This window comes from Elephantulus edwardii, unplaced genomic scaffold (genome assembly GCF_000299155.1).
Source record: "Elephantulus edwardii isolate Elephantulus edwardi_28Jun2011 unplaced genomic scaffold, EleEdw1.0 scaffold00047, whole genome shotgun sequence".
NCBI classification, from domain to species: domain Eukaryota; kingdom Metazoa; phylum Chordata; class Mammalia; order Macroscelidea; family Macroscelididae; genus Elephantulus; species Elephantulus edwardii.
This window is the reverse complement of record NW_006399797.1, coordinates 19,040,840-19,049,448: the sequence shown is the minus strand read 5'-3', so window position 1 is coordinate 19,049,448 and position 8,609 is coordinate 19,040,840. Positions and strand designations below refer to the sequence as shown.

Genomic DNA, 8,609 nt, shown 5'->3' with positions numbered 1-8,609 from the left:
GGGTTGTTTCCAATTCCTTGCTATTGTGAACAAAGCCGCAATAAACATGGGTGTGCATGTATCTGCTTAGGTGGCATTTATGTATGGTCTCTTTGGGGTATATTCCCAGTAGTGGAATTGCCGGGTCAAATGGTATCTCTATTTGTAACTTTTTGAGAAAGCACCATACTGCCTTCCACAGTGGTTGCACCATTTTACACTCCCACCAATAGTGAATAAAGGTCCCAGTTTCTCCACAACCTGGACCCAGCATTTGTTGCATGCTGTTCTGTTAAATTTTGCTATTCTTACTGGGGTGAGATTATATCTCATAGTTGTTTTCAGAGTTAGTTTCTAGAAATTAGAAAACACTAAACAACAGCAAAATATATCCTTACAGTTTTGCATTTCTCTTCCTGTCTTTGAAACAGAATGTAGAAACTGAACTTGCTGTCAAAGCTGCTTTCCTGCTCTTCTGTTGAGATCTTTCAAAATCTAAAAGCTAGAGACAATGTGTCTAACTCTTTCAGCATAAGGTCTGTAGGCTGTTTGGAGATATTTTCAAAGAGGCTCTTGCTTTAATCACTCTCATAAGTTGATAATTGATGTTGAAAAAAATTCAGTGTCCTGTCATTTACTTTTTTATTTTAATCTTATTAATTTTCTTGGCATAGGTGTGTGGGGTTTTTTTTGCTTTTTTTTTTTTTTTAAAGAAACTGAAGAGTTATTTTTCTCTGACCTAAAACCCTTACCAATAAGTGAAACAAAAGTGTTAAAATGATCAGAATTGGCTTTGACAAGCACTGTGGCAATTAGACAGTTAAAACGGCTTTTCAAGGGGGGAAAAAAGAAGAACAAACTGGGGAGGAGGGCTAGAGAAAATAGTGCAACAATGAATGAATGAAAACCCCAAATCTCTGTAAATGTTCATTAAAAGTAATAAAATTTAATAAAAAAATAAAAAATAGTTAAAATGAAGTAAAGCTGTTCAGAGGAGCATTGTTGAATTCATTTTTGGGTAATTCAGATATGAAGTGAGTTAATTTCAAGTATAATTCAATATCATTTTGGGGTACTAGTTACATGCTAATGACGTGTAATATCTCCTTGTTATCTCCTGTGAGAACTGATTAGTGCAGGTAGAGACTTCTGTGACATTCTCATAGAATGCAGTACAGTGCTCTTCTGGGACTTCCTGGTAGCTCACTACCAGAAAGGAATTTTAACTGAGATTAAAACAATTTAGTATTCTAAACAGTCCTGTAGACATTCTGGTGGAATTTCCCACACAGCCATTAGAGAAAGAATAGTAGCAAATTGACCTGTTGACTGTTCCTTTCTTGTATGAAATTGTCTAGGTGCAAAGCACCCTCTGTTACTATGGTTGTCTTTTGTTAGGTCTGACATATGATCAAAGTCAAGTAGTGCTACTAAGAGGTCCATTTCTCTCAATTTGCCTATTTTAAAATCTCTTAATAATTCCTTGCTTTGTACTCTTATGTTAATTAAAATATAAGCTAAATTGGAAGAAGGAGTGACATCCACTTCCTAAATAATATGCCTCTGGAAACTATGAACTTTGATAAATATTGATAATTGTAGAGGGATTTCAGGCCTTTTGTTCATAGGGTTGCTATTAGTTGTGCTCGACTTAAAGACAATCAAGAACAACAATGTCATAAAATTGAGGAAAAAGTCACACAAACACTTCAACATTTATAATTGTAACAAACACACACATTGATACAAGATACAACAAAGAGGGACCTGACTTTGAAAATAAAAATTAAATTTTCTGAGTAAATGTTAATGTAGGTGTCAAAAGCATATTAGATCCAAAGTTAGATGACAGACTATCCTCTGCTACATACACTCCATAGAACCTTCTAAGTAGTTTCTTACTTGCAAGGGCAGAGAAAATAAAGACATAATCAACTGGAAAGACTAATGTCTTTAATATCATAGCCAAAGGCATTGCCAAGAATCTAAATATATTTAGTTGAAGATGAAGTTGCAGGAGAAACAGTTCCTTTTATAATTTTATGGTATCAGTGTACTCTGTATTTGCTGCTTTTTGTTAGTTGTTCTAAAGATAAGCACTGAACACTAATTTTTAAAAAACAAAGACAAAACAACAAAAATCCTCCCATATAGCAATTTAGAGATTAAATATTTATATTCTAAATTGTAACCATTTTACATATTTTAATTTCTAGATTATCTGAGAATGTGGTAAATAGTTGAGTCAAAGACAATTGTGAAATTTTGCTTGATTTCGGCTCTCCTAATTTTTTTAAATTAAATTTTAATGAATGTTTACAGAGACTTTGGATAAAAAAAATACGTACATGTTTGAGAAACAATACTAGGTATAGATAGGCTTCAGGAATTTTGTTCATATGCCTGAATCATGCTTGACTCGATGGCAATCAACAACATATATATGTATATATACAGGGAGCTCTAGTGGCCTTGTGGATTAAGGAGTTGTGCTGTCAAACTAAAGAGGCTCCTAAATTAAAAATTCGAATGCACGAGTCACTTCTCAGAAAAAAATATAGGCAATAATATCTCATGTGATTTGCTTCCCTCTTCTAAATCCTGCTTGAACTTCTGGAAGTTGCCTTTCTCTGTACTGTTTTAGCTGTTTTTGAATGATCTACATACTCCCTAGAGAGTCGGTTGTGAGTTGGTTTTGACTTGAAAGCATATAACACTCATATTTCTATATATGTGGTTATCTATTGGTAAGAAGCTCTGCTACAATCATGAAAACACATGGTTCTAATCTACCAGCTGCTCTGTGGGAGAAAGAAGGGCAATCTCCTCCTGTGCAATTAACTGCCTCCGAAAACCTTCTATAGGGTCAGCTATGGGTTGGTTCTGACTCTATGATACACAATGACAATATCAACAGCTATATGTGTGTGTATCTATTTATCTACTTACTCTTACCTGTCACCAAATCAGTCTAACTATCCATCCATCCATCCATCCATCCATCCATCCATCCATCCATCCTTCCTTCCATCCTTCCATCCATCCATTCTTCCATCTATCCCCTTCTGTTCAAAGGTAAGCTTTGAAAATAGTCTTCCCATATCTATTCTCTTGGTCCAAGTATAGGTTTAGCATGAGCACAGTTAAGTGCTCTGGGACTCCCATTTTTCATCTCAGTGTCAGCCACACCTTGTTATGATCCACACAATCAAACACCTTTGCATAGTCAATAAAGTACAAATAGATGTTCCTCTAGTATTCTCTACTTGCATCCAGGATCTAACTGACATCAGCAGTGATAACCCTGGTGGCATAGCCTCTTCTATGAAGTTCTGCCTCAACTTCTGGAAGTTGCCTTTCTCTGTACTGTTCTAGCTGTTTTTTAATGATCTTCAGCAGTATTTTGTTTGCATGTGATATTGATGATATTGTTCAATAGTTTCCAGATTCAGTTGGATCACCTTTCTTGGCATTGGGAATAAATATGGACCTCTTCCAATTCATTGGCAGACAGTTGTCCTCTAAATTTCCTGGCATAGACTGGTGAGCATATCCAAGGCTGCATCTGTTAATTGAAACAAGTAAATTGGTATCCCATTGATTCTGGGGCTTTATTTTTTGCCAGTGCCTTCAATGCAGCTTCAACTTCTTTCATTTCTGTTTGCTCCTGCTCATATGGTACTTCCTGAAATTTTTCAGTGTCAATCAATTATATTTGGTACAGTGTCTCTGTTTATTCCCTCCATCTTCTTTTGATGCTTTCTGGGTCATTCAATATCTTACATAGTATCTTTCAGTATTGAGACTTGAGGTTTAAATTTGTTCTTCAGTTCTCTCAGCTTAAGAAAATGTGGAGCGACTTCTTTCCTATTTATTCTCCAATTCTAGCTCTCTGAACATTCCATTATAATACTTTTCTTTGTCCTATCTAGCTACCCTTTGAAATCTTCTGTTCCCCTCTTTTACTTCAGCATAGATTCCTTTTGTTTTGGCTTTTCAATACTCTAGTCCATTTTTTAGAGTCTCTTCTGACATCCATTTCATTATTTTTTCCTTTCTCCTCTATATGCCTTTTGTCTTTTTTTCTTTGGTGAGAAAAATTTTTATATAGAATTAGCCAACAGGACTCAGTTTGTTGTTGTTATTATGTTGTTATGTGCCATCGAGTTGAGCTTGACTCATAGCAACCCTATGAACAAAAGATCTGAACTCTGTTCTATCATGTGCCGTTCTCACACTTCCTGACTCACAACAGCCCACTGAAGCAGTCACTGCATCAGTCCACCTCTCCCTCGCTAACCCTTCACTCTTCCTAACATCATGCTCTCCAAGGAATAGCACCTCCTAGAAGCATATCCAAGTATGTGAGACAAAGCCTCATAACTCTTGACTCCAAAGAGCACTCCAGCTTTAGATGATCCCAAATTTGTGGGTAACATCCAAGGCATCATAGTCAGGAACAAGTCGAATATAGGCCTTCTTCTCTCCATCAGATCTAATAAAGATACTGACCTGGACCACATCAATGTCATAGAGCTTCTTTACAGGTTGTTTGATTTGGTGTTTGTTGGCCTTGACATTCACAAAGAACACAAGTATGTTGTTATCATATATATTCTTCATGACTGACTCAGCGTTCAGGGGAAACTTGATGATGGCATAATGGTCAAGCTTGTTTCTTGGGGAGAGGGGCAGTGCTCTGATAGGGATATTTGGGCTGCCTTTAGAGTCTAAGCATCTTGGCTGCCAGAAGTGGGTGACATACAGATTTTCTTTTTTTTTGGTTGTGGATGCCCTTCAGGACTGCCTTCTTGGCCTTTAACACTTTTGCTTTGGCTTCAGTTTTGGGAGGGGCAGGGGCTTCCTTCTTCACTTTTGGCAACTTCTTCATAGAAAAGGTAATTTTTTGCTTTCTTTGTGGATCATATCCTTGATATTATCCCATAATCTTCGATATTTGGTTTTCAATACCACAAACCTGTTCCTAAGATTATCTTGAAATCAGATGGAATCAATTCAAGATCATATGCAAAAGCTTTGCCTGGATCAGGAGGCTGTTGTGTGAAAAGAGCAGGGAAACAATGCATGATTTAAAATTAAGAAGAGTGTGTATCAGGTTTGTATTCTCTCTCCATACCTATTCGGTTTATATTGTGAGCAAATTATTAGAGAAGTTGGACTCTATCAAGAAGGATATGACATCAGGATCAGAGGGAGACTCATCAATATTATTGATTATGCAAATAACACAACCTTACTTGATGAAAGTAAAGAGGACTTGAAGCACATGTTGCAGAAGATCAAGGAATGCAGACTTCAATAAGAATATTCTTACAACTGGACTGATTAGCAACATCATGGTGGATGGCAAAGAGATTGAAACTGTCAACAGCGTCATCTTACTTATATCCACAATTAACACCCTTGGTACTAGCAGTCAGGAAATAAGTAGACACATTACTTACATTGGGAAAATCTGCAATTAGGGACCTCTCTAAATTATTGAGGAATAGTGATGTCAACTTGAGGACTAAGGTGCATCTTATACCACCATGGTTTTTTTGATCACTTGACTATTCATCTGAGAACTGGACAGTGATAAAGGATGACAAAAGAAGAATCAATGCCTTTGAGCTGTTGGAGAAGAGCACTGAATATCCTATGGACTGCCAAAAGAACAAATATGTCTTAGAGAAGGTGCAGCTGGAGTGCTCTTTGGATGCAAAAATGTTGAGACTTTGCCTCACATACTTTGGGCATGTGGCTATGAGGGGCTATTCCTTGGAGAGGGACATGATTTTTGGAAGGGCAGAGGATCAGCGAAGGAGAGGAAGACCCTCAACTAAGTGGATTGACATGGTGACAGACTGCCACAATGGGCTCTAGTGTGTCCAAAAGTATGAGGATGGCACAGAATAGGATAGGGTTCAGATCTCTTCTTCATTGGGTCACTATGTATTGTACTGGACTTGACAGCACCTAATAGCAAAATATACGGTCTGAGCTATAAAAATGTATTAAAATAAAAGACATTATCCTGTTTTACAGTAATTAGAATCATGGTAGCACAATGATTACTGCTTGGATGATAATCAAAATTTTAACAGTTTGAGTCCACTAGTGGTTCAGCTAGAGGGAGATAAGACAATCTGCTTTTGTAATGATTGCAGCCTTGGAAACCCTATGGTACAATTCTGCTCTGTCCAAAGGATTTTATGAATCAGAATCAACTGGAAGGCACACAACAAGTATAGCCATTACTAGTATTTATCAACAGTTATACTTCCCTTCTCTACTTTCCAAGTTCTAGAAGAAACAAAGAAGACAAACCTCTCCAACAAATACTTTTTAAAACAAAATAGAAGCAAATATCTTTTATAGAAAACACACTCAAGATTATCTTTACTGAAAATAATCATATGGATAAACTCTCTAAGGGCATTTAGGATCTGTGTATTAATTTATTTGGACTTGGCTTCAATGGAATGGCCTAGAATCTATTTTCAGGAGTCTGTTAAAAATCCCTATCTGAGGGATTCTTCTTAGAGTGGATGTTCAGAATGTGTGCAAAATGCTTTAGTTGATAAAATATGTCTACATAAATGAATGTCTACATTCATTTTTAGAAATATCAGTATTCTGAATTAAGTAACTAGTGATCACATCTCCTCTTTTTTGCTTTTTTACTAGTTGTTGTTAGGTTTCCTGGAGTTGACTCTGACTCGCAATGACCCTGTAAGAACAGAACAAAAAGCCTTATGCCTATTGTGTCAATCCGTTTCATCCAGGGTCTTCCATGCTCTTGCTTACTTTGAGCTTTTCCGAGCATGATGTTCTTCTCTTGGGACTGACTGCTCCTCATAACAAGTCCATAAGAAGTGAGACAAAACCTTTCCAAGCACTCTGATTTCACATATTCCAAGATAGTCTGTTTTTTGGCAATAGGGGTATATCCTGTATTCTTTACCAAAACTGTAGTTCAAAAGCATTAATTCTTCATTATCTACTTTTCACTTATACATAAAGCAATTGAAACTATAATAGCATAACAACTTCTAAGCATAAAGAAATCATCAGGACGTTTCTCTTCACTTTAATAGAGTAAGGTGGCTTGCCATTACTTTGTAGGCTGAAGCAATCTTGATAGGAGATCTCAGAAATAAAGCAGAGAGATAAAAGATAATTTTATAATAGTTTTCTAAACTAGCAAAGATACTTGCAGTTTCTTTTGAGTAATGATAAATTGTATTTTTCAGTGGTAGTGAACTGCTAGAAAATGCAATATTAACTATTGGTGTATGGTGGACTTTTATTTTAGAAAGTAGAAATAAAGAGTTTTCATGCCTATTCTTTTTTTTACATTCTATTCAAATTGGTTTTTGATGAAACATTCTTCTAGGTGGTATAGCACTTGTCTGTGCATTGCTGTATAGAGGTAACTTGTGGTTGCTGTGATGCTAAACATTGTGACACTGATGTGCCAAATGTGATAATGGTTACCCATGGTAGTGTTTGGTGGAGCTTCCTGGTTAAAACAAGCTTGGAAGCAGGAGTGACATCCACTTCCAAAATGGCTTGCCTCCAGAAACTCTATGAATAGTGGTCAGGTCTTCCATTCATAGGGTCACTATAAGTTGTCTAAGACTCAGTGGCACCTAACAACACAACAACAATAATTCTGGTATTGCCCCTAGCCTCAAGACTTGGGATCAAGCAAAAAGACAAATGTTCAGGACTGACTTTTAGCACATCTGAATTAAAATGAAAAAGAAAAGAAAACTATTGTGCAGCAGTTCTTATTAGACATGAATTTAGTCAGCAGAAAGTATAAATACCATAGGAACAATTGAAATTGGAAGGACTCCCCATAAATGATACCATGTCCTCTTGCTGTTGCAGTGAAAGAGCCCCTTGATTTGCAGTGCTCCCCACAAAGTTCAAGTCACCAGTTGCAGAGTCATTAGGGAAATTTTGGAGGTCTCTCATTTTGGGATAGGGAGCTCTGGTGTCTTAGTTGTAAAGAGTTAATACTATCAGCCCAAAGACGTGGTTCCAATCCATCAGCTGCTTCTGATTCAATGACATATAACAATAACATTCTTGGGATGGATAATTAATGAAATGGAAATTACCATCTTAGATTTTCAACTGTGCTGTTTCATTTCAAAGAAAACTTCTGAATTAGCTATTCCTCACAAAAACAACAGAAATGTGTTTTCCCATTCTTCTTGGAATGCTTGAAACCATGGCAAAATAAATTCTAGACTTCTTGATTTTTATGCAGCTGTTTTAGTGTAAGTGTCTGTGACCATTTGTAGGAAGGCCAGGAGAACTGATTTCCTCAGAGGAGCTAGGAAGAAGCCCTAAATTAAGGCACACATATTTAAGAAGTGCTCTATGTGACTGAGATACCTCACTCAGCATAATGTCCTCCAGGGTCACCCATTTTGAATAATATTGCATGATTTCCTTGTTTTTCAATGCAGCATAGTATCTCAGTCACAAAGGGACAAATGCTATATGGTGCCACTGTTGTAGAATGAGACTGGCATTGGGGTGGGGGTAAGACTGAGAAAAACTGGATGAAATATGTTTACGGCATTGAAGTCTATGGGGGAGAGAATAGTCTA

The 8,609-nt window shown here is 36.7% G+C and overlaps 1 protein-coding gene across 1 annotated transcript in view; it reads left to right on the top strand.

Annotated features, from left to right (window-relative positions):
- Positions 1 to 8,609, top strand: part of TSPAN8 (tetraspanin 8) — a 67,746-nt gene that overhangs the window by 48,083 nt on the left and 11,054 nt on the right. The window lies entirely within an intron of this gene.